At 49.2% G+C, this 25,892-nt stretch overlaps 2 protein-coding genes across 7 annotated transcripts in view; one reads left to right on the plus strand and one right to left on the minus strand.

The window, feature by feature from the left end:
* Positions 1-25,892, plus strand: part of KCNB1 (potassium voltage-gated channel subfamily B member 1) — a 120,356-nt gene that overhangs the window by 76,974 nt on the left and 17,490 nt on the right. The window lies entirely within an intron of this gene.
* The window catches only part of LOC310882857 (somatomedin-B and thrombospondin type-1 domain-containing protein-like), a 71,249-nt gene continuing 52,868 nt past the window's right edge, over positions 7,512-25,892 (minus strand). For 5 of the 6 annotated variants that reach the window (XR_014573179.1, XR_014573180.1, XR_014573181.1 and 2 more), the window contains one exon: positions 7,512-25,679. The gene's annotated coding sequence lies outside the window, so the exon portion shown is untranslated. The remainder of the gene's footprint in view (positions 25,680-25,892) is intronic. The other variant, XR_014573183.1, reaches the window with a different exon arrangement.

A 25,892-nucleotide genomic window follows, 5' to 3' on the forward strand; every position in this document is an offset into this window, starting at 1 on the left:
AATCTGCTTTTCAGCTGCCCCCAAAGGGATGCTGCGGGGAACGGCTGTGGCTGAGGGGTCTTTTTTCAAAGCAATGTGTTGAAAGGAAGGCATAGGAAAAGCAAACAGTGTTTTCTACAAAATGGGAAATGCAGGCATGCCACTTGTGGTGCCAGTGTGGTGGTGGTGGTATTACCATCGTTGTTGTCATTACTGCTCCTAAGCAAACACCAATAACATGCTCAGTGATCTCCCTAGCAGACATGTTCATCAGAACTGTATCACGGTGGGGGACAGAAATGATGCGAAAGGTCCTGCTTTACCAAACTGATCCATTCACCCCGTCCTGCTCTGGTCTATTTTGGGTCCCTATAAATCTCCTGCAGACATCACCTCTGTCACAGCCTGTTCTCCAGCCCCTAACTCTGTAGACACTTCTCTGTTCCAAATGTAATTGCTCTTCATCCCTTTTCTTCCTTTTTTTCCTGCTGTCCAGAACCATAGCTCATCATCCTACACTTCTCATTATCTTAATTAAACTAGGGCAAATCAGTGGCCTGTTTCATAACCTGACATTACCCTGTACAATTTCTGAGCTCCAAAGATGTGAATTAGTGTTGAGATACCTCCTCGGAGAAAGCTGGCACCTCGGTTCCCTCAGCTCTCGGTAACATGTCTGAGGAGGGCTGAGCTCCAAACCGAGCAGAGCTCTCAGGCACGCCCATCACACCAGACAAAACCAGTCTTCTCCACAGCAGCCCAGTTCCTTCCCAGTGTCTCTGACTGCTTTGGGTAACTGTCCTGCATACTAACAGATCTATCTCCTAACCTGCTCACAGCCCACTGGCCCGGTTAATGGTTGTTTTGTTAAATTTAACCACATTTCTGCATCCTAAGATGCCGCCTGGTAGTGAAACTCAGCACCCAGGCGTGGGGTGAGGGAGCGGGGAACGTCCCTGGGGAGAAGCAGGGGGTGCAGCGGGCTGCCCGCACCGCGTCCTCCGGCCTTTGGAGTGGTTTTGGACAGCGCCTGGGCACAGCTCATGCCCTGCTCAAGTGCTTTCTAGAATCTGGCTTCTGGGACGATCAGAAGGGGAAAAAAGGGAGAAAAGATTTTAAAAAAACAAGTGTTTGGATCACTTGTTTAGGTGTCTCAGCTTGTCACGGAGAAAGTCCTTGGGTAATACTACAGATTTCAGAATGGGGAATTAAGAAGAAGAGCACACGGGGCTGGGTGCGACCCGGAGGGGGTGCTGGAGTCAGGAGCTGTCCCCACCATCCCCACAGACACGCACCCGTGTTTACAGACAGCACCGAGCAGATACGGGGCAGCCGTTACCTCCCGACTCTGTGTCTGCACCTGTTGATGGTAATAGCACTATTCGGTTCTTCCAGGAGAATTACCTGATGTTTAATTAAGCAATGTTTGTGCAGTATCTAGGAAGGCCCTGCTGCAAACATATGGTGAGCAGCCCCAAGCTGCATCAGTGGGGCAGCTGCTGTTTGCTTTGCACAGCAGCAACCGACCGCACGGCGCGCTCCGCCTGTTTCAGGATGAGTTATGGGAGAAGGGAGGGAGTAGCATTAGCACATCCATTTTTCACAAAAATCATCAAATTCACCCAGCCCCAGAGAGCCGCTGCGGCCACCCCAAGAAGGAGGCTTGTGTCTCCTGCATCCCAGCCCCTCCTTCATTCTTCTCCGTAACGAGCGGTGAGATTTTGTGGTGGCAGGATGGCTGCTCCAGTGTGATAATGGAGTCTCAAGGACACGTTACTGGGAGAGTCTACAGCCTGGTTGTTTTTATTCTCCAGGCCCAGGGCTTATTTTGCAGCCTTGTTCTTTCTTTACCTGAAGTACTCTCAGGGCAACAACAATCGGGGTCTGAAGGGAACTCCAGCCAGCGAGAGGGGCCGGGAGCCAAACCTGCAGGAACATTAGCGTGGAATTAGACATGAGTCACCAAACACCTTCCCCTAATGAGCTTCGAAAGTGGAGCACCATCTGGCCTCACCTTCAGCCCGGGTTATGTCAGCACCCTGCGGTGCTCGGGCACACCGGGGGGGCTTCCTCGTGTAAGCGGCCCGGCCCTCCACACGGCTCGGCCCTCTGCGACGGGGAGGAAAGCCTTCTCCCGGGTGGCTTCTGCTTTGGGGAGAGCAGCTGGGGGAGCGGGACCACCAGTCCCCAGAGAAACCTGGTAATTCACTGCCAAACGTGGGCTGGAGAGAGGAGGGCAGTGCAGCCAGGCCGTGGTGACAGTGCCGGGGCCTGCGGCGTAGCAAAGCCGCTGGGGACCGAGAGGGGCACAAACCCACCGCAGGGAGATCTTCCTGCAATGCAATTACACCTTTCATACCTCGTGTAAAGGAGATGTTAGTTCCCAGAGCAAGCAAACAGCTGCCTGCTCTGGTTGTACAGGGAAACGCGGTTCAGATGGTGGCCGACATTATTTCTTTTCAAAACACTGCCAGAAATTTTTCCATTTTTACTCTGAAGTGAAAATACATTTTTAAAACATGCCATCCCCCCTGCTGTCTGGCCACTGCAAGACACTCAGCAATATTAGCAAAGCTGATGGCTGCTAAATGGCCTTCTTTCCAACAGTAATGAGCTGCATTTAATAATGAATTAAACATCATTAACCGGGGAAGTTTTTGGTGAATGCTTCTTTAATATCATTGTGCAGCAATTATCACTGGAGTGAATAGCTCAGCTCTGTCCAGCTGCACCATTTGTCATTATTTGGAGGAGCAGTAAAATCACTCTGGTCCAGGAGGGCTAATAACGTTAAGTGACACTGAGTAAAGTTTAACAAGTGTTTCTGTTCATCATGCAGCCCAGAATAACAAAGATGCTTTCTTCTGCTCCACCTTGCTTCTGTATCCAGATGACCCAGCTAGCCCGGAGATGTTTCTGCAATCAATAAAGGCCCCTCTCAGTATGGTCTAATTCATAGGCACATGAAGTTTCTTTATTAAAAATTGATACACACAATTAAACAATGATAAAAGATGATAATGGGCGTAATGAGGCTGTTTGGTATTTGCAGTCTGTATTATACAGTGCCATTCCACAGTAATGAGACCTTCCATACTTATTTGTCATGTGTAATTAGAAGGTCAGATTCATGAAAACATGCTTGGTGCTCTTCCAGAAATCCTTCCCTCTAATACAATAGTCTCTAGAAAAATAAAATAAAAATAAAAAATCAAAGTAAAAAATCACTGGTATTTGTTTGGTGTTCCCTTACTGCTATAGCCAAGTGACATTTTTTAGCAAATTGTGTATTTGCCAAAACACTCCAGTTCAGGAGGAGCTGGGGGCATCGCCCAGTTTGCAGCCACGGGGAGTTGTTCAGGTTGCAGCAATGAGATGTGTGATTCAAGGGTGTCTACACATTTTGTCTGGACAGTTGTAAAAGGAAGTGGTTTGTTCTGATATTTTCTGAGTGAAATGGTTCCTCCCTCTTTTTGAAACAGTGCTAAAATAACTTTTCTTAAAAATTAATAATAATAATAATAATAACAATAACAATAATAATAATAATGTTCGTTTCAGTAACCCAGAACAAAACAATTTTTTTTCTTTAGGCAAAGCAAAATATTTTGAGTTAAGCCAAAATGCTGTTTTTCAGTACATTCATTGAGCTGAACAATCCGTTATTCTGCAGCACTGCTCCTGTCATCCCCACCTCTCAGCTGGAGCGAAGGCTCAGCCTCCCCTGCTGCCTTTTCTGTTGGGAAGGGTGAAATGCAAGGAAGAAACTCTAACGTGGGGGGCACTCCTAAGGGTTTTTCTTCTCATAAGCTCTGCGGTGTCATAGCTGTGTGCCAAGTATAATGACAGAGTGATAAGGCATTTCAAACAAGAGCAGTTTCTTGGGTCTGTAACTGTGCGCAACATTCAGCAGTGATCGCCCTGCAACAAACAAATCCAACCGTAAAGTACCTATGGCAACAGCAATGCATAGTAAACATGTAGGCACCGAAATGTTTAGGGACAGAAATGGATACTTGTGATTTAATTAATTTTTAGGCATCCTGGGCAACTGGAGCTCCAGGCTGGACACAGCCATGAGCAAACTATAGCTGCTAAAGATTACAAGAGGGCAAAAATATTGCATGAATTATTTGCCAGACGTCCTACTTGCTGGTTTCCAGGAGGGGAGGTGATGTGCTGCTTATCCCATTCGTGGGACCTGTTGGAAAGTGGGGGCTGTGGGGCTGGGAGGTCTGCCCCAGGGCAGCGGGGTTCCTCAGTTCCCACCCTGCGCAGTGTTCAGTTTACGTGAATATTTGTGTTCCTGGCTGCAGTGCAGTTAAAACCCAGGAGGGGTTTCTTCCTATCTCCCCGTGCACCCATTTGCAGCCACAGCAGAAACCCAGTCTCTGTAGCACAGCTACCAGCCCAGGCAGAGGGGCACAGGAGCTCCACTCACTGCTGGGATGCTCCTGCCAAGGCTGCAGGTGCTGAGCCACTCGGGGCTCTGTGCAAACACCCGTTTACTTCCTGCTGGTATCGGGCGTGAGCGCAGGCTGATCAGCTCCGCTTTCTTCCTGTTCAATGATCAAAATATTTACAGCTCAGTGAGTGGGGCTGGCAGCAGCCCCAAAACTTTGTTCTTGATAGTAAATGTCACATTTAATATTGATGATGTGGGCTACTCAAGTCATACTCGTATGAGTTATTAACCATTGGGAATGACATCTATAATAGGAAACTCCTAAAATGTGAGCTGCCTTATATGTGCACATCGCTTCTCTTTTGTAAAAGATAGAGAAATCCAAGCAATTCACTAAAATTATATGGATGCTGTTCATTGTTATATGGCCAGGAGAACCGATCTGCTGTCCAGGCTGGTTTATTGTTCACCTTAGCAGTGCATAAAACTGTGCCCTGCGGGGGAACAGAGCAGTTATTTTATCGTCTGAGCAAACGGAGCAGGGAGCAACGCTGCGCCGTGCCACCGGAGCCAGGTCCCTGCTGCCACCGGCCCCCAGCCAGCCCAGCTGCCTCCCGTGCGATTTTGCTTCTGCTGGTGGAACGGAGCACGCCAGAGGCTGGCACCTCGCTGAATTTTCCTGAATTGTGCAATTCTTGAATTTTCTTTCGATTGTGCACTGAAATTAAAATAAGCTGTTTCACGGGGATTCAGGCCAGCACTAATATAGTATGAATGAGTTGGGTGCTGTATTTTAACACCACTAAGAAATAGTTGGGTACATAGTAAAACTAATTTGTAGTTGATGTTCTACTGGGACTTACCATGAGAGAGGCTCTGTACTTTACCGATATTATAGAAACCAAGAAGCGAATATAAAGTTACACAGAATGTGAACATTTATAGCTTGTCATAAAAGGGTTTCTTATAATTTTTAGATTAAATTCTCTTCTCGGGTATGTTGGTGCAAATGATGAGTATTCACAGAAATACAGTGATTTGATCAAACCATACTACCAGCTTCATCAACCACGGTGTTAATCAACTCAATTTGATATGAATATTCCACGTCTTACTGCATGATTCACACGCTACTGAGATGAGTAGATGCTCTGGAGTGGATGGTTATTCATTGATCCTACAAATCCATTTAAGCCACCAGTTTTGCAAGGCTCTAAAACACGAACAAAGTTCTGTAAGGACATGTGTTGCCCAGACTGGGGAGGAGTGTTGTATGGCAGCTTCAGCAGAAAAGGGATTGAGAGCACGGACAGGCCCAAGCTGCTGCATTTGACGTGTTTTTGCTTCGCCCTCAGCCAGCTAGCAAGTTTCCAAGGTGAACACATCTACTGTGCCCTATAGCTGGCTGAAAAAAAAACCTCAACGTACAACATTGCATTATGCTTCACCTTCCAAAATAGCAGTATGGGTTTCAAGGTAAAGGGTGGAAGTGAAAGTGGTCATAGAGGAGGCTGCAGCACAATGCGAGAAACAGTTATTCCTCTCATGGTGCTTCTAAAGCTGTCAGAGTCCACTTTGCTTCACTTTATGTTGCTTCTCTGGTAAGGAAAAATGGAAAAGCCACAGCAGAGGCTGGTCCAAGCACACCCCGGTGCGACCTGGAGCCCCCTGGCAGCTCCTTGCTGCAGCCCTTCTGGTCAGCCTCGCGCCGCTGGTCCAGCAGGGTCTTGCAGCTACCTCGGGTAAAAGAGGCAGTAATTACCTGCTCTCCTCACTTCTGTGGTCTCTCTTAGCACGTCACAGGCTTGCTGTGTGCCAAAGTCTGCCCTGACTCATTCCTTAGCCCAAGCCAAGAAAAGCCAACCTATTTGAGCAGCAGCTATTAACCTTATTTTACAGATGGGGAAACTGTGCACAAAGAGAATAAATTATTTACCCAAGGTCACAGAACAAATCCAAAATGCCATAATTAGGAAAAGGACCCAGATTGCCTAATTCTCCTTCCTGTGCTTTAGCAGCAAGTGCTATTTTTCCTCCTGGCTGTGACTTTCTCTCCCTCGGGCACACTGTCATCCACGTGCGCCCCTCCCTGGTCCCCTTCTCATTTCGTACCCATCCCACTTCTGCCTTCCTGACTCAGCAGTGCTCCGGTACACGCCAAACCAGTCAGCTCGATGTAGCATTGTGTCTGGCAAAGTAAGATTTGCATTTGACTCTTAGTAGTCTAAATGCAAATTACACGGTTGTGTTGAGGCGCCAATTTATACTAATTTGTGCTCTGTTTGGCTTTGGTAAGAGCTACCTGAGAGACTACAGCTTTTTTTAACCTTTAATAACGACAGGGCTTTAAAAGCTTGTTCTGTAAAGTGGTGGAACTGATTGTTTCATCAGCCTAAATTGCCAGAGAGATAAGCGCAGTCTACGGACACACTCAGGTCTTTCAATCCTGTGCACTTCCAGCCGCCTGGGCGAAGTGGGAGATAACTCAGGTTGTCCTGGCAGCCCTGCCAAGGGCCCTTTTGCCTGTAATCAAGTGTGAAAGCGTCAAGAGCAGATAATACATCCAAATGATCATCAGCAGTATGTTAGTCAATTTTAACTCCTTGGTGCTCTATCTGGGTGAGGCTTTTCACAGGACCCGACACACGGTATACTGCCAGAGTCTGCAGGTGAATGTGCCACATTCCTGTGAGGCACTGTCCATCAGGAAGGAAAATACATTATCAAACCATAAAAACACTTTGGCATGACTTTTGCAGAATCAAATCAGAAGTGAATTTAATGTGCAAGACAGGGAGCAGCCAAATGACATCCTGGATGTCGTGAAGGTCTTAGGGAAAGCAGAAAGGTCCGTCAGATGAAGGAGCAATCACCAGGGTTAGAAGTTAACTTCCTGCAAAAGAAAATAAATGTACATAAAAAGATCACAGGCACAGGGTATAATTTTGCCAGATGCAGTTACTAAAGGGCAATCGGCATGAACCAGGTGTGCTGTGAGACCTTCCAGAGCCCACGTGCATGTTCAACCTGGAAGCAAAGAGCTGTATTTCCAGCATCTCAGTTAACACAATTTCCCAGAAATTCAAAAGCTTCCAATGAGAAACTTTAGGATGATTAAATGTTAAAGAAGAAAAAGAAAAAAAGAAAAAAGAAAAAAAAAAAAAGAAAAAAAGAAAGTACTATTTCTCCCTGGCTTTGCAGCTCGCATTCAGGGAGAGGAGCTTCGTGACCTGGAGACCTTTCATGCCCCAAGACACAGCAAAGCAGGGTTTCCCTTTAGCAGACACAAAGGGGTGTGCAAGACCCTCTGAACCTCACAGGAGCGTGCAGACGTGCTTGGCTGCCTTTCCTTGGTCTTCTGAGAGCCATCTTGAGATATGTTGGGAATGACAATGACGTCCTGAGAGCTGCCAAAATATCACAAGGAGCAGCTGGCAAAAAATGTTCCAACCTCCCAGTGCCCTTAATATGCCGTAAACAAATCTGCTTCGTTTAAGCGACACACAAGGTGGGTAGGAGACTCGCTCCCAGATTTATGGGGTTTAATGGTTATAATTGCCCTTACCAAGCATAAGAAATGTAAAGTTCTTTAGGAACAAATATCACGGGGACCAAAATACTTGAAGACTTCTCAAGTTGTTGCTAATGTTTCAAAAAGACCTAGAGCTTTTCTGGAAGCCTGTAAAGGAAAATGGGTCACAAAACGGCTTTCTTTTCCCTTTCTGGCCAGTCAGAGCAGCAAGAGACTGTGCCATCGGTGCATTTGCCACAGACCACAGGTAGAAGAATGAAATATTCACACCTTTTGGCTTAAGGTTTCAGGTACCTACCTTCTGCCAGCCACTCCATTTAAGTAACAATGACCGAAGCCCAGCTCATTTCTTAAACATTAACAACTCCTGGGAATATTTGAGCATCTGGAAACTAAACCAAAGGACGTTGCAGCAAGTCCCTCGCTCCCAGGGAAGCCTCGAGGTCAGGGTTGGTGCCCTCATTTACAGGATTAAAATCCCAGAGTGTCCCAGTGCGGAGGTGGCTGAATTCCAGTGGGGAGGAGAGCAGTCCAAAGGCAAGGACACATGGCCTTGCCAGCACTGGGGAAGCTGTCTGGCTTGGAGCTGCTCTGAAATCTCCATGAGTTATTACTACAGGACCCTAACACCTCACAGCAAAGCAGCACTGAATTATTTTGCAGTGCTCTTATTTGCAAGTTCCTGTTGCACAAGCGCAGGTTACAGAAAAGGTCTAGCCCCGGTTTGTGGCTTTGCTTGGGCGTTACAGCTTGGTAGGGGAGTGCTTTGTCACACCAGGGGTAATCAGTGCTTATGTAAATGTAAAAGACCCTTACACCATTTTCCTGCTCTTTATCTTCATGGAAATTTAATCTTGCATTCAGGGCATTACGGCTAGCAGTAGAAACCTCTCTCATCTGCGTCCTTGCTCCTTTCATCCTCACATTTCTGTTTGCTAATGCACCAAGTGGACATTTCCAAATTGCATCTGCAGCTGCCTTTTCTGAAGAGCCACCCTGCTCCTCGCAGCCTCCTGTACCCCAGGACTGCAGCCTGACAGTGGCCATCACCTCTCTTGCTGCAAGGCTCGCTCCAGCCTGGCAGGGCAGGGATTAGAGCCTGGGCTGGCTCTTCTGGTCCTAAACATGTGCTGCAGCCCTCAGGGCAAGGCAGCACCTCCTCTTTCTCCCTTCTTTTTTCTGTAGGAAAGGACTGCCCTGGTGTAGGTGTCCATCTCATGAAAGTTCCAGCTGCCTTTCACAGTGACGTTTAGCCCTGACCCAGACCAGGGTCATTTGCTCATTTTGCTGATGCCTGGTCAAACCCGTGACCCCATTTCTTACGTGTTTAACCCTGTGCCTGTATAACACAGGAAATTGGAAGGCACAGCCTGGCATGACCGGGCAGCCAGGTGTGACACCCAGATATGAGCACAGGGTCCCAGGGGGTTAGGATCTAGGAGCTGTTGACTTCACCAAGAGGTAGGAGCAAGGGCAGGCGTAGAGCCTGACTACCTGTGTGGAGCTGGCCCTCGGCCTCGCTGCACCTCTTTAATTCAAGTGGTGACTCACGGCCTGGAACTATTAGGTAGATGGCATATGCAGTTACCGAGTGGTGTTTTTCAGTGCTCATTTTACTTATTGCATTATATTTTGATTTATAATTATATACTCAGAGCATTCCTCTCCTGGGCTCCGTGCGTCCTTGCCAAAATTAAAAAGTACAGTTAGCAAAACTAAAGCCAGCAGATGCTCAGAGCTCTCGGTCAAAAATAACCAGCCAGAGCTGACTCTTTTTTCCACCAGTTCTTCATACATTTCCTGTTCTCCCTACGTTTTCTTTCCCATGGATCTCAGGACAAGGAGAGCAGCCCCCAAACCAACCGCCTGGCCCCCCAACAGCAATGCAGAGAGCAAGAAAACAGCTCCAAATCCTTCCCCGGATAAGGAGCAGCATTTGCTGGTAGTCCCAAGCCTTCCAAATTCATCTATTTGCACTCCTGGGAGTTGTTAGTGCTGGGAGAGAGGTTTGTGTAATTGCTGGGTGGGATTTGCAGGTGCCTTTGGGAGGTGATGCAGTGCGGCAATTCGGTACCTGCCTTTCTTGTTCACGTACATTCAGCGTCCTGCGAGGACGATCGGGGGACTTAGGTGTGGGGTTTCTGGAAAGACGACGAGGAACAAACTGTATAGCTGGTGTCTTACACCGGGGTATGTGTACAAACACGACAAGTCAGACTAGCTCCAGAACCAGTGCCCTCTCCTTTCCCGGGGCAGTGGCTGGTAGGTGCTACCAGAAGAGATGAAGCCAGGAACTCAGAAGCTGCCTTTACAGTCCTCTGTTAAGGAGTCAGCTTAAAGGGCTCTGCTGGAAAGGGCTGTGCAACCAGCATCAACAAATTATCCGCTAAAAAATCCTCCGTGGGGTCTTTAGACAAGGTGAGGCAATATTCACAGGTTTGCCTCTACCAAGTATGAGTGACAGCTGGCAGGACGGCATCCAAAGAGGCAGTCGGAGGGTTATTAAACCTGCCAGCAAAGAAAGCACAATTTCATAATTATTTCAGGCTTCCCTTGGAGATCAAAGAGCAAAGCTGACACGGGGCTGGTAGGGAATTGTCTAGATTTAGTGCGAGGCAAGAAGAGGCTAACGCTGCGATTACTGCTGGAAATGACTGATGGGGGAACACCTATGGAGCCAGGAGCTGATTAAGGATAAAAAAGCCTTGCCTTTTGCTATTAGTGAAGTAAAAAGGAGGCACAGTCTGGCTGTGGCAGCAGGCTTTCATGGGAATGCTGCAGCAGGGAGCAGTGCAGTGCTCCAGCGTGGTCCCAGCAGGTCTGCCCCAGCGCGACATCACACGTTGGCTGAAGAGGCTGCTGGGAGAGATGCTAATTGGGGTGAAACCTGCAAATTTCTGTGAAAATTCTGCATCTTCTTGAAAGCTGCCCGTAGAAATTTAAGTTCCCCAAAATGTAAAATGTAATTTCACATTACATTAAAATTTTCATCATTTAAAATGTAGCTTTTCAAACACAGTAAGAAAAGCCAATACACACCGTGTGTCACCCAGGAGCTACATTTCTAGGTACGTGCGTGACTGGGTCTTGTCCTGTTGGGAAGGGCACCAAGCCACCCAAAGGCAGAGCAGTCCATGCGAGGAATGGAGCAATATCCTTACGGCACGGGTGTTAAGAGTGGGGAGGTGCAGGAAATCCTTTTCTAGTCTGAAATAATTTATAGAAGGATTTGAAAATTTTCCTTTCCCAAATTGGGCAATGATTTTTTCCCACAGACCCTATGTTTTGAGTCTGAGTACTCAAGACATTTTATTTCAGTATTTTCAGACCATTATATCTCAAAAAAATCCTGATTTATTTAAAATTAATAAATAAAACTAGGAAAAGAAGGTATTTTGAGCTCAAAGGGGAACTTTTCATTAAACATTGTTGAACAGGAGAATTCTGGACATTCAAAAATATGCATGTATGTTTTAACCAGACCTTGAGAAGCCAGCTCTTGTTCCCAGAATGTTCCTGCTTTGATAAATGAGCGCATTGTGACAGACATTGCTGTAATATTTCCGGCCTGGTCACGTTCAGAGCAATCCCACTGATGGGTCAGGGAGAAAGAGATGAGTTTGGTGAGGTGGGGAGGCACAGCAAGAACTGGAGTCTTTAAAAGTCAGCCTAGAGCTAAAGGCTGAACTGAGCACGTGCTTTTTTATAACTGTGTGAAATATCCCACAGGCTAAGGGGGCATGGTGTGCTCCCGAGGGCCCTTAGCAGGCTGTGGCACCATCCCCGCGCTGCTCCTGGAGCACAGAGGCACGCGGTGGGGCAGCAGGGGAGCGCTGCCTGATTCTGCCTCTTCTCTGCACGGCCCCAGGTGGGCCAAGGCCTGGCAGCACCTCACCACCAACAAATGCCCTCAGAGACAGCCACGGCCTCTCGCTGTGTGATTTTGTAGCTGGGGAATCTTTATACAGAAACCAGCCCAGGCTGCCTGAGGAATAAGGTCAGTACACAGGCCAGACAGCACGCAGCAACACTGAGTAGAGCGGGGCTTTCCCCTCTGCTTCTAAAGGTTTTGCAGCCACCATTCCTCTTCCTGCCAGTATCGTGGGCTGCTGGCAGGTCCAGGGAGCATCCACATACTCAGTCCTAGGGAGAGCTTTCCGTTTTCTGAGACGGATTTTGACTTTTGTTGAACGAGCACAACTATAGCTGCAGTTTTTGTGTGTTGCTGAAGCTTGCAGACGGCTACTTGTGCTTCCTGAAGGCAGAGGGAAACCCAGCAGCAGTTGGTATCCAAATCCAGCAGAGAACTGTACCGCTGGCTCCAGGACAGCCTGATTCCTGGAGATCTGCTTTTGTTAGGTCGCTTTAAAAAATAGCTGTTGCCTTTGTTGTGATAGAGTTGCTTAAGAATTTATCCATGCAACAACCGAGACAGGAATGTAAGAGGATTATAATAATGTTTTCTCTGGCCCGTGTGGGAGGATGTCATTTCTGCTTTGGTCAGTTCACTGATAATTGGGCTCTGCAGCCAGCAAGCAACTGCATCTCTCTGGTGCAGGTCTTTGGAACGGGGGGTGATCTCGCTGATCGAGACAGTGGAAGGATAAACTGTCTGGTTCTGATGACTGAGGGGGTCCAGGCGATGTTCACTGCAGGGTGGCACTGCAGTGGGAACTCTTGGGCTCCTACCACCCTACAGACCCTTTCCCGCAAAGGCAGCTCCATTTGGCAACACCAGAATCTGACCTGACTTCCTTGCCTGTCTGGAGAAGCTTTTGCGGTGCCCTCAAAGTTCACTCTGCTGTTTATGCTGTTCTAAAATGAGTTTCAGCACCCTGGGCATTAACAGGGTTGTTGCCCAGTAAAGTCAGTCTGTGAAAAACTTGTAGTTTTTTGAGCAGACTGGAAAAAAATAAAATCATACAATTTCTACGGATAAGAAACAGCATTTCTAAGAATTCTGTTGATAAAAAGCATCCTGCCAGAAGTTACTTAAATAACACCTCGCTGAGATTTCTGTTACTCCGAAATTTGTATTGCCTCAGTTCCTATAAAATGAAAACCCAGGGCTGGCTTTTTTTCCAGGACGGTTGGCTCCTGACCACAGGGGCTTTTGGAAAAGGGGCAGAACGCGGCAGGGATGTGGCACCTGCTCATGCTGTTAGTGGCCTCAGGCACAAAGCCACCAGGAGATGCAGCAGCTGACAGCCCCAGCTCCTTACAGCAGCAGGCTCCAAGGTGGAGGCAGGGGCCTGGCACATCTGCAGGAGGAGACCCAGAGGGTGAGGCTGCAGCTCCTACAGACATGTAGGAAGCTCTGCTTGCGCCTGCCCCGGCCCCTTTACCAGGACTGCCCCACTGTACGCTGCTTACGTGCTGCTGCATGAGCCCTGGCAGTGATCGCTCAGCTAGATGGACACCAGGACGCTTCCCAGCCAGTTCCTTCAGCACTCCTCTTGGATGCAAAGATGTTATTCTTCCCAAATGCTGTGTGCCCAGGCTCATGCCCGTCTGGCTGCGCTCACACCGATCCCTGTGAGCACTGACACCGCAGCCCGTCGCTGTCTGATATAACGGGACCTGCAGGGTATTCCCAGACACTGACCTCTGTGAGAGCCACAGGGACCTGTGGAAAGAGGCACGGCTTCACATGGCTGAAGCTTCCGTAATTACTGAGCTGGAATGTTAATTAATTCCTTAATTATATTGAAACAGTGATCAGAGGTTTAAAAACTAACCTCTTCTACCTGATGCCTCCAGTGCAGCCCCTGCCCTGGTACAGCTCTGGTGAAGTGCAGGGAGGTGCTGGGGGGAGGATCTGAGCTCCAAGGGCAGGGCACCAGTGCTGGCAGGTGCCCTGGGGGCTACAGGGCAGCCTTAGCCCTGGTGTGACAGCAGCACCCAGAGCCACGGAGCAGCCATCAAGAACAGTTTCAGCTTGAACCTTGAGGCAGACCTGCCAGGTCCACATCTTGGAGAAGCACAAATCTCCACCCAGAACACATGAAGGTAGCTTAGGAAACATGAGAGTTCCCTTTTAGAAATCAGTATCCACCTCTGTCCTCCCTGCTCAGCCCGAAGGACACAGGCAGTTCATGTCTTGCACACAGCAGCACCCGGGATGGTGCTCACGGGGCTCACCTGGAGCTCGGGTCTCTGGAACATCAGGCTCCTTCCATCCTGTTATTTCTAAAACACTTTGGGTTAGGACAATACAGAATACCAGCAGACGTCATTAGGCCGTGCTACTGGCCCATGTGAGCTGGGATGAGCTGCTGCCCTCACCCTGCACTTCCCAGACCATTCCCTGGGCTTTTGTCCCCCTTGGCCTTGTGCTCCTGCGGGCTCTGCCTGGCCTCGTGGTCCTGAGGAGCCAGCCTCGTTGATCTAGCTATTTTCCTACTCGTGTCAACATGAATAAACCATATCCCCTTTAAGCTACCTACAACTTTTGACAGCTATAGTGATGTAAATAAAGCAGCTAACGCAGATGCTAATATTAATTCGCATGACCCAGTTGCGCTTCACTAATAGTATCTGGGTTACCAGGCAGGCGAGGCATGAACACAAAATATTTAGCCTGTCTCTGTCTGTTACACCAAAAAGCAAGCGTCTGAAGATATTCATTTCTACAGCTAAACCTCAGAGGCACCCTCCATTAGGAAAAGGCAGGGGAAAGGCCTGAGAAGGTCACAGGCACCCACACTCGGTGAGGGTCAGTAGCTAAGCCCTGCTGGCCGCACACCGGCTGGTACAGCACCCTTGGTGTGCTCTGAACGCGCTGCAGCGTAACGGGTCGGGGCTTATCCTGTCCGGGGCTGGGCGTGCATTGCACGGACTGCTGTGGCACTCAGAGGTGAGCTGCTTGCAGGACCGAGCCCTGTGAGCTGTGTTGTGGTTTGTTACAGTGGTATTTATGCTGTTAGTTAGCAACAGCGAGACTCTTCTGTGACTGCAGGACGATCAGCCCCGCAGCCTGTGCGCTCCTGCACATCCCTTGGCTCCTGCCCAGGAGCTCCGCTGGCGCTTGGCTTTTGGGAGAGCAATTCAAAGGCTGTCAAGGCTTCTGTGTGCAGAAAGGGAGAGGTGAGAAACATGGATTTTGTCACCTAGCTGTACGCAGCTGAAAAGAAGTGGCTGGGACATTCAAATCCGCCCTGACGTCCCTCGTACAGCCGGACACGGCTGCTCAGCTCTCCGGCGTGCGTGGGCGCTCACAAGCCTCGCGCTGATGTTCAGCACAAGCGGTCCACGGGAGCACCGGGGCTGCTGCAACCCAGCTAGTTTTTACTAGCATTGTGCTTCTCACAGCAGGCTTGGAGGCTTAATTAAGCTTCTAGTGTTCTGTAAAGTTCATTTCACTGTTCGGTGGAGGACAGTTTAGGATAAGCATAATAGGATTGCCGCTGCTATATACAGCCACATAAGCCAGGAAGTCCTCATAATGGGCCTTTACCCTGTAGGAAAATCTTTTCAGAGGATGCTTTTTATAAACTGTGCAGTTACGCACGCTATGAGTGTTTGGGGGAAAGGCATCCTTCCGTACGCACGTCTGCCAGTACCAGCCCAGGTGAACGGTCTGCAGTAACACGGGCCTCACAAAGCCCACTAAGGGTGCTAGTCGTGTTTGCTGCCCTGTGGTGTGGGCTTTCCTTTTAGTCACCTCCCCTGCTGCTGATCCTGGGGCTGGAGCTCCAGTGAACGTCGATGGGGGAGGCGATGGCTGCATTCCTGCGGGGAGTTGCAGGATTCACCATGTCACAAGGCAGGAGCAGGGCTGCATTCATTTGGGAATGGCTAACGCATCAGCACATCCCACTAGGAGCAGAGACGGCTTCTGGGCTACTGCCTGCAAGAGCCAGAGCCCTGCTGGGCCCTCAGGCACGGAGCCCTGCTGGCTGTGCTCTTTGAGAGCAGCACAAACCTGGGAGTTGTCCCCGGGGCACGAAGGAGCACGCTGCACTTAAAACAAGGCATGTTTTTAAAAGCACCCGGTGCTGACCTCTCACTTGGGCTGTCCCTATGGTTCTTAAAAGAGCTGCCAGCTCAGAAAAGCCTGCACCAAAACACCCTGGCAGATCAGGATGCAGCACCGAACTGATGAGGAGGTGCCAGAAGGCATCCGTAGCGCCCACGGAAAGCAGGAGACCTCTTCCCACTGGCTCTGGTCACCTCAACATTCAGCCCGCTCCTTAGCATCCTTTTTTACTGTTGGGTTGATTGGCGCTTCAGTGAGCTCTTAGAGGAGGAGGCTGAAAGCAGATGGCAGAAATGTGGGGGTGCCTTGATCCCCTGGGGCATCAGCTGGGCTCAACGCAGTGCCTTGGGGCAGGGGCACGGAGAGATGCCAGCAGGTGGAGGGGCAGGGGGGGCTTCTGGGGAGCAGCGCCATGCTGCAAGGCATTCACATCGCCCCGAAGCACAGGGACAGAGCTCAGCAACGGGCAAATCATCCCGCTAATGCTGCTCCCAGCCGGGCCGATGCGGGGCGGTTTCCTTATCTGTGCCGTTTCTGCAGAGCGGCAGGTAATTCACAGATAAAACAATCAGTGCTTATACACACATGCAGACACTTAGGAGCTATTCCTAAGCTTTCCAAATCCCTTAATATACCTTATGTATACAGTTTGGAGTTTGTAGATTCAGCATGATAGATTGATTTCACACGCTATCTCGATGTGAAATGACATTAATAACTAAATTCTTATGTTTTTAGCCCTGGCTAAGCTACTGCAGAGCACTGAGCTGTGTAAACGTGCCCAGGGTGCAGCGGCAGTGCAGGCAGACCACGCTGCCTGCTTGTAGCTGGTGTTACTGCCTGGATGATACAAAGCCCAAGTTGCGCTGCAGCCATCGGAGAATTTGACCAAATAATTGCAGTTTGAGTATATGCCGTAAACTATCATCTGAAATTATTGTTTTTGTTTTCTGTGGCTACTCCAAAATGGAGAAAAGGCCTGAGAACCGAGTGGCTCGTGCAGGCTGGCAGGGCGAGTTGCTACGGCAGTTTGAACCAGGTGACTCCAGCTTTTGCTTGGTGGGTTTTTTTGCAGACACCCCCAGGAATTTCCAAGGGGTTTCTCCAGTAAAAGCAAGCAGGCAAAACTCCTGGCTTTCTCTTCACCCAGCTCACAGTGAAAGGGGAAACACGTGGTCCCCTTGCCCGGCGGGCACAGATGCTGACCTACCTGCCGAGCCCTGGCACACTTGTTACACCGGGGGTTGTGTGGCAGGCACACAGCACAGCCTCTGGAGCTGCTCTGCTTGTGCCCCGGCGTTTTGCATCTCCCATGGCGATGCCGTGGCTGTACTACCAAGAATGGAGCTTTCGAGGAGCCTTCGGTGCTTCTCCCTTTTGCCTTCAGAGGAAAAAATATTTCCACTGCGTAAACCAGGCTGTGGCCAACCACGGCTATTGTTTTGTCTACGTTTTTATGTCCCTTTCAATATACTTGTCAGCTCTACCACGTTCTGTCTGTTAGAAAGCGCTAGGGTTTACACATTACCTCATTAGTCTTACTGTCTACCCAGCATTTTTTCCGTCCTACATGTTCCTCACTCCTTTTACATCACTGTGATTAAATCGTTTGCCCGGGCCATTAGCAACGAGCCTTGGTGTTTTTACACTCCTGGCTCTGTAGGAGATGGTGTGGGAGAGGGCCGGGGAGGGGGAATACGTCGACTTTTAAGTCACAAGCTGGGGATGTCAGCACAGAGCAGCGCACGGAGCGCACATTTTGCAGTGCTGCTGTCGCAAAGCAACACAGCAGAGAGGTGGCTCTGTGTCAAGAAACATTGAGCAGAGCAGTTTCTGTGTTTATTTTTTGGAGCAGCCTGAACTAGGAGAAGGAGAAAAAACACACAGTAGCCTACCCAAGTGAGCAGACGGACACCTTAGGTTCCTCTGAAGCCGTTTCTCTCGAAAATGAGGTTGGAGCCCAGCGACCAGCCCCAGCAGCACGGCTGCGAGGCAGAGCTGTGCGAGGCACGCAGGGTTAACCGGTGGCCTCCCAGCAGAGGTTTTCCACTTGATTGTTCTGCTGCTGGATCGCCCACCGGGGCTGCCATAATTAAGGCCCTGTCAACTTCCAGCAGCCGCCTTTACACGCTGGGATTTTCGTGGGGGTATAATTTAACCCAAAGCTCTTGCCTGGCAGCACATTATTTCGCAGGGTTGCTTAAAAACATGTTTAAACCTTTCCAAATTACAGATTGGCCCCCAAAAATGCTTTCTCAAACTAGGGTCACCTTTTTAAATATAGGCATGGAAACCTGGCTTGTAAATTATCCGGGTACCTGTGGGGCGTGGGGCTTTCAGGGGGCAATTAAGGCGCGCTCGGAGGCAGGCGCCTGGAACACCGCCGGTCTGTGCTGCAACAGCGGGCAGCTAACGAGGGCTTAAAGGAGAGAAACTGCAAGGGAGGAGATGTGCGTGGCTCCCCATCAGGCTCTTACAGGTGATGCCACGAGCAGCTTGCTGGAGCCAGGTCGGCTCGGAGCCTGTTCTCTGGATAGTCCCATCTGCTGCGGGGACGTGCTCGCACTGTGCAGAGCCGCGCGGTTTCTGCTCCTGCGAGCAGCTGCAGTGCCCTGTGCAGGTGGGAGGCAAGGGAGAGGCTCAGCAGCACTGTGCACGTACACGGAGGGACCCTGAGATGTGACACAGGGTCTGTTCTGGGGGGAAATCTAGGTCTCGTGAAGGATGGCCAGCCATGAGGGGTGGGGGGATGGCTGGGACGTGCACCCAGGCACCTGCTCCTGTGCACCTTCCCTCTCCCTGGGGCCACATCCAGGCTGCACAACCTGCCGGCAGGATTTGGCCACAGGACTGGAGCTCAGCGCAGGTGCTTAACGCGGGGATATACCCGGAGAGCCCATAAAGCCCTGTGCTGCGGGAGGGAAATCCCCGTGACATTGCACCTGACTGGAGCAGCGGGAAGCAACTGATGCGTTGAGCCACTGTGCCACCTGGAGTCTGTCCACTCGGTGCTCACACAGCCGTTCGTCTGCCAAAAAAAGAACGCCCTAATAGACTTATTTTCTTCAGAATAATAAAACAGAGAAACAGCAACAAAGCCAAGAACGTTGAGATGGTGACAGCAAGAGTCTGGCTTAAATCCCCAAAAATAACATCAGCTAGAGCCTGATTTTGAACCAGCAGATAATGTGCTGCAAACACAGGGAGCTGGGGATTATTTTTTTCTTCAAAAGATTCGTTTTTAGCAATCATACTTGTCATTTCTCTTTGAGTATAGTTCCTTCTGAATTCCCCATTTCTTCTACATTTTTGCACCATCTTCACATGAAAGTAAATTGGCTGCCAAATTGGCTTTCTGTGAACAGCAATTTTGGAAGGATACAGGGTCCGACCTGGCTTCCTCTGGGCATCCAAACCTGCAGGGAGAACTGCTGGAAGAGATGGGTGAACCCTACAACAGGCCCTCCAGAGCCCTTTTTGCAGGCTGCCTTTCACTGGGGGCATGCTCCCACACCAGTTTTAAGCTCGTTAAGCTTTCAGAGTTATTTTTTGGTGCCAAGAGAGGAGGTTTTGCAAAAGACCGAACTGAGAGGTGGAGGTCTGGTGCACCACATACGACAATCTTTGAAAAATCCTGTGTTTAACCCGGTTTTGCTCAGGCTGTGGCATGCTCAGTGTGGGAGCCAGGCTGACCATCTCCCACCCACAGGGGTGCAGTGGCACGGGGGGGGCTCTGCCCTCTGCCCCCAGCAAAACCCTCCTGGCGCGGCCGTCAGACACCGCTGCTGGCAGCGAGCAGGGACACGGCCCCTGCCGTCACTTTGACAAAGCGACCCTGCTGGCATGCTGCTGGTGCTGTTGATAGTATTTTAGGAATTTTCAAGAGTTGTTTTATTCGAGGGATTTGAAAGGTAAACTGTCAGCCTTTCAGTGCTCCTCCGCAGAGCAGTGAAATAATCCAGAGGCATGGGTTTGCTGGCTCATTTTCTTCTCTCTTTGCTAACTGGGGTCTTTGTTAGCCGAGTGGTTTAAGTGGGTTTTGAAGCAAAATCTAGAGGTGTAGACAGGATGGGATTTGATTAAGGCATCTTTAAATAGAAGCCATTCCTTCCCTTCCCAAACTGCCCGGGGTAAAAGCAAGCAGCTGCTGCTTACCAAGTACTTGTGATTTTTTATTTGGTTTTCAATAGCATCGTATCTTACATGCAGGTTTAACACAGCCTGAGCTGCTCTTCATGTTTTCAGGAGCAGGTTTTCAGCCAGAATGCCCTAATTCTGTCTGGTTTGGCATCCAACATGCCCAAAGGCAGAATTTAAACAGAAAGTTTCCCCTGGTCTTGTGGGGCAGGGTGGTGGGGCAGGGCAGTGGCAAACGCAGAACCCAGTGTTTAAATCTTTTTTGGTAAAAAATAAAAGGCTTCCCAGGTGAACAGTCTCTCTCATGACTTTAGTTCTTCAGTCTTGTTCTTGAGCTGACATCTGCAGTCTGTGGGGAGGGGGATGTTGAAGTCCCACTGTTCACAGAGCGCATATCACACCTCCATCTTCCATGGGAGCACACGCCCGACCCGTCTGGGTCTCCTTTTAACAGCCTCCAGCTGGGATCCTGCCTGGCACATCTGCGGTGGCACAGGATGAGACCATCCAGAGCAGAGCATTATTTATTCTTTCTACAAAGGCACACAGCATTAGAGGAAATGAGCTAACAGTGACAAACCCAAACCACGCATCCTTGGCCAAGCATAGCTGCAGTGGTAGCAATTCTGCAGGCATTTTATTCCCCCTGAAGTGAGGGGCAGGGCCCTCCTCCTCCCCATCCGCCTTGCGATGGACCTGTCCTTGCCGAGGTAACCTGTCATCCCGTGGCGATTCCCTTCTCTTTTCTCTTACTTTTCTTTGAGGCGCTGTCAATGTTTCGTACCTGCTTGTCATCTCCCTCATTCTGATGTAGCTCTGCGTAGCCAGCAAGGCTGCTAACCAATGGAGAAACGGAGGAATTTTTTCCCCTGTGCTTTCAATAGAAGCTCACTGAAAGCTACAGTTTGGGAATTTGGGAATTTCCAACCCAGGTGGAAATCCTTCCCCAGAGGCCTGTATCAGGACAGGCTGTGGTTTCCATGCAAACTGCCGAGCTGCATCTTGCAACCAGTGAATTAACCCACAGCAAAAGTTGGGACCAGATCATAACTGCTGCTGATTTACAGAATTGAATCACATTTTCCACATGTGCTGGGACATCGGGGTGCTCTCAGAGCCTCCCAACTCTGCAGCAAGCTGAGCTGCGTGCTGTGCACAAGTGCTCCCCAGACATTGGCATTTCTGAAACCTGCCTTGCAGGGGTGTGCTTCCAGCTTATTTCTACCTACCACTGAAATAATCAAATAATCTCTGGTCATTGGATTATTTTTTTGCTTTAAGGTGTGTGTTTGAAGTGATCAAAGTGGCTTTTCAAAGGTTTTCTTCATGTGATGGGGTGAACTTAGGAAGCTCTCAAGGTAAAACCCAAACAGCCTAATGACTCCGGGACTCGGATCTCACCTCCAACAGCAGCAATGAGCCAGGAGAAGATGAGCAGTTCAGGAAACAGAAAATGAACCTTTTGAAGCCAATAATACCCTCTGGCAGCGAGCAATCAACTGACAGAGAAATGAGAGAGAAGGGTAAAAAAAAAAAAAAAAAAGAAAAGAAAGGCCGTTCAGCCAGGCGGCAGGAAGGGCAGCGCCATAAAGCAGAACTATCTCGTAAATAGAGCAGCACCTTCCTTCCTTCCTCTCCTTCCCAGGGGACAGTGGCCATGGGAACAGACACGCTTCGTGCCCTCTGAAGGGGATGCAGGAGAGAGAGCAGATTGACCCTACCTGCAGCAGGTTAATTGGGACACACGGCTCCAGTACAGCTACTGTTGGGATGGTTTTTCCTCTCTAAGAAGTAAAGGAAAACAATAAGGCAACGTTAGCTTCCCTGATGAGGCAGGCTGGCCGGGACTGCCTTGGGAATTGCCAGCTCACTCCACGGAGAGCCTCAGCTGCTGGGGACTTTCATTCACAGCTGTTCTGTGCCTGATTTCAACCGTTTAAAGGTTATTCCTAGATCCCCTTGGTTGTTCTTGTAAACATATGTACCTGGCATACTGAGGAGGTTTTTTTCCTCGGTATTTTGTCCTCTGTAAATGTTTCTCAGTGTAGGTTGGGTTTGTTTTTCCCACTCTGCACTGTGTGTCTCCCTGGGCTGGGTTTCTTCCACGTATCATTTCCAAACACGCTGAATTCTCTTAGGAGCAAGCTGGGATGTCTGTCAAACCTTGCCCCGTAGGGGATTCTTGGCATTTTGTGCTGCAGCCATCAAGAGGCCAAACAGAAGAGTAGGAGGTGCCCATTTCTGCAGATGTGCTGAGCTCTGGCTGACCCCAGGAACGCTTCCTGCAGCAACCAGACCGTGGCTCACATTTGTCCATGGGGTAAATCCCCCAGCTCAGCAGTCAGCTTTGTTGCTCTGGCATTTTGGCATAAGCCACCTGGGTGCTTTGTTCAGGACCCACCTAACATCTGGGCTTCCCCACGGACCAGCAAGCGTACGTGGAAAGAGTTAAGCGCTGCCCTGGGGAAGGTAGGTCTTACCGCTCTGTCTCCCTGCAAGAGCAGAGTGCTGAAGTGTCTGCCAGAGCTCGTTAGGGATAATGCAACCTGATCGGAAACAGAGCTTTATCCAGTGGCTAAATGAGCCCACGGGGTGGCTTTCATCTGACCTTGCACTGGATCGCAGGGTCTCCCTCGGAGGCACGGCTCCGCACAGCAGCTCTCAGCCGCTCGCGCTCTCTTGCCGAGGAGCGTTATCGGGGAGAGGCAGGACAGATGTCCCTGCTGCAGGAACCAGCACGGTTAGACAAGTCACAGGCCGTGTGTGCACACGGACAGCTTGTTTTCAGCTGGCCAAGTGCAGTCCTAATGGAAACATCCAAACAATGCCAGGGCTGCAGCCCGGCAGCGAGCAGGGAGCTGGCGCAGCTGAGGCGAGCGGAGAGATGAAAACAGCGGGCTGAGGCGGGGACGGCTCAGCTCAACTGCAACCAAACTTCAGAACAGGGCAAAAAAAAACACAAAGTGACCTGGCCCTCGTCCACACGTGGTATGTGTTTTGCAAACCCCAGAGCTGTCACGCTCACAGTCCGGTCGAAGTGTGAGATAAAGGCACCGCGTCCCTGACAGAAAAGCCCAAGTTTCCCAGGACATCGAAAGCGAGCGTTTCCCTGGAATGCCAAGTTCTATCTTTGGCGAACAGAAATCAGGCTCCTTCGTACGCCGCTCCCCCAGCGCACCATGTTAGCTTGCGTTTGTTTAGCAAACAGTTACTAGGAGGCCTCAGTAGCATTGAAAAAAAAAAAAAAGTGATACTGGTATTATTATTCAAGGCTGGAGGTGGGGAGGAGAAGGGAAAACAGTGCTCATGTAGCCAACAAGTTCAAGTAAGGTTCAACTTTGCTATTCCAAAATCTGCTGCTATGATAATGAGACAGTCAAATCAGCTCTAATTAAGAGCTCAGGAAGGCTCAGCCTTTCAAAGAAGTACACTCATGACAAGATTAATTCCTGCCAGCCAGTATGTAGTGTGGTATCATCCTATATTAACATAGAAACCCTGAACAGAAACAGGCAACTGAAAACGTGCTAAAAACCAGTGAAGTGCATCATTCCCCTTAATCTTCAGTGCTGGGCTTTGCTATTCTGCAAGTGGATTAAAATAGGATGGACCACCTGGCACCGTTCAGCTGCCATTTACAGCAAACCTTGCCTCTTCCTCCCACCCACCCCTCTCCAATAAACGCTCACGAAGAGGCAGCACACTTGCATTTGTCAAACAGTTTCAGGTGACTTTTATTAGTGTGAAGGGCAAAATATCAATAAAACAGACATTAAAAAAAATCCCTAAAGAACAGTATGAAAAACAGCTGTGCTCCTTATCCAAAAAGGATACAGTGCTCTGTGCTGCTGGACTGCCTCTGCTGGGGGTACGTCGTGATGCAGCAGCACAGGAAAGGCTATGAATAGAGATTTTGAAACTATCAGAAAGCCTAGGGCTATCCAAACTGGAAGATGTTTATTTCGTCTGGTTCGGAAAGGCTTACTGTTGTGTAAGTGTCGTGTCCGGTGCTCCCAGAAGTCAGTGAGCATAGAAGTAATGAGAGCCTCCAGATTGCCAGCTGACACTTCAAAGAGCTCGAGCTTTTTCTTGAGCTCAAAAGAGAATTTTAAATATATATATACATCTCCGCACCTCGGTTCCATTTCCTATATTTGTAACTTGAATGCATGAAAACTGTCTCACTGAGCTGAGATCAAACTCTCTTGTTGAAATGCTGATGTGCAGCTGCCTTGTCTTTTCTCTTGCATTCAAACAGATTCTGTATCTACTCTCTCTATTTACTACTTAATCTTAGATTGATGTGAATGAATAATTGCCAAGGATTAGTTTTTAGCTGCTTTGATTTGTATACAGTTGTTGCTATTTATTAAATATGTGATATCTAATCCAGTGTTTAGCGCTTACAAAGGGAAGAACCATCTGTGCTGGAGGCTGCAAACACAACGTGAATGAAGTGTTTGAAAGGGCTGTGTGCTCTGCTGCAGCCCGAGGGAAGCCTCGGGAGCCCTGGCTTGGGAGGGATGAACCCACATGCGGATGTGTCCGCAGCAAAGCCCTGCTCTCTGCAAACACAAAGTGGGGGTGGGCGTGAGGCAGAGCGGAGAAGCTGATCAGGAAAACAAGAGAATAAAGGACTGAGAACGGGGAAGGTGCTGCGAGCTTGGAGGAACCCCTGCAGTGATATTTCCCATCACCTGGGGCCTTCATATGCCCCTCTTGCAAAAATAACGGCACTAATATTCAACTTATTTGCAGGCTACTTGCAGGGAATAGACGCTTATCATCTGTAATCCCTTGTGTGAGCACAAAGCTTACTCATGGAGGCAGGAGATGCAACTAAAGCTCCTCTTACATCAGGCTGTAAGCGTGTGGGCAGCTCTGGGCAGCCTGGGCAGGGGCTGCAGCCCTCGTACAGGAGGCTTTGTCTCGCTGAAGAAGTCTATCTTCCCCAGCTTGTAAGGCAGCAGAAGTGCCTCAGCCTGAATGTCGTGTCCTTGTTCCAAGTCTGAATGGGAAAAGGCTGATACCTGATGGAGAAGTCTCCCATGTGCTGCAGGAGGAGCCCAGTGCTGTGGTTTAATCTAGCAGAAGGCGAAACACTGCACAGCCATTTGCTCACTTTGTCCCCTCCCCAAAGTGGGATAGGGGAGAAAATTGAAAAGTACAAGAGCTCATGGGTTGAGATAAGGGCAGTTTAATAACAAAGGGGAGGAAAGAAAATGGAAAGAAAATGAGTAAAAAATAAATAGAAAGAATAAACAAAGCAAGTGATGCAGATTACAGCTGCTCACCACCTGCTGACCAATGCAGAGGATATTTCCACTGGCTTTCTATGCACAGGGATTTGCTGTTCATTGAAGGGTACTCTGTTTATTCATGTTATTAGCATGGCTGATGCTGGAAAACAGATTTGCTGCTTCTCCTAATGCATTTCTGGAAAAATTGTTAAACAGGTCGCCATTTTTGCAGACAAAACAGCACTTGAGCACTGCTCCAATTTCCTCGCTAGGTGATAACCCAGTGTGGTATCAGTGACGAGGTGTATCGCCCTGCAGCACAACTAATTATACCTTTCAGTGAGGAAGTGGCAGTGGAACAGGTTTAGTCTTCCAAAAAAACTCCACACTCTGGTATGTGTCAGAGATCTGAAAAGAATTAATATCAATTATTCTCATGCATATTCACGAGAGGAAGACTAGTTTAGCAATCAAGCTAATAGTTTTTGCTTAATTACATTCAGTTGATTCCGTGCTATCTTGGCACATTCCTGATTGAATTCAGCCATTAAAATAAAATAAAAACCACCTCCCACAAGTACACCAGTGAACACGAACAATTTAAGTTCAGCACACCCTGTA

The sequence above is a fragment of the Anser anser genome, assembly GCF_964211835.1.
Source record: "Anser anser genome assembly, chromosome: 16".
Classification (NCBI taxonomy): domain Eukaryota; kingdom Metazoa; phylum Chordata; class Aves; order Anseriformes; family Anatidae; genus Anser; species Anser anser.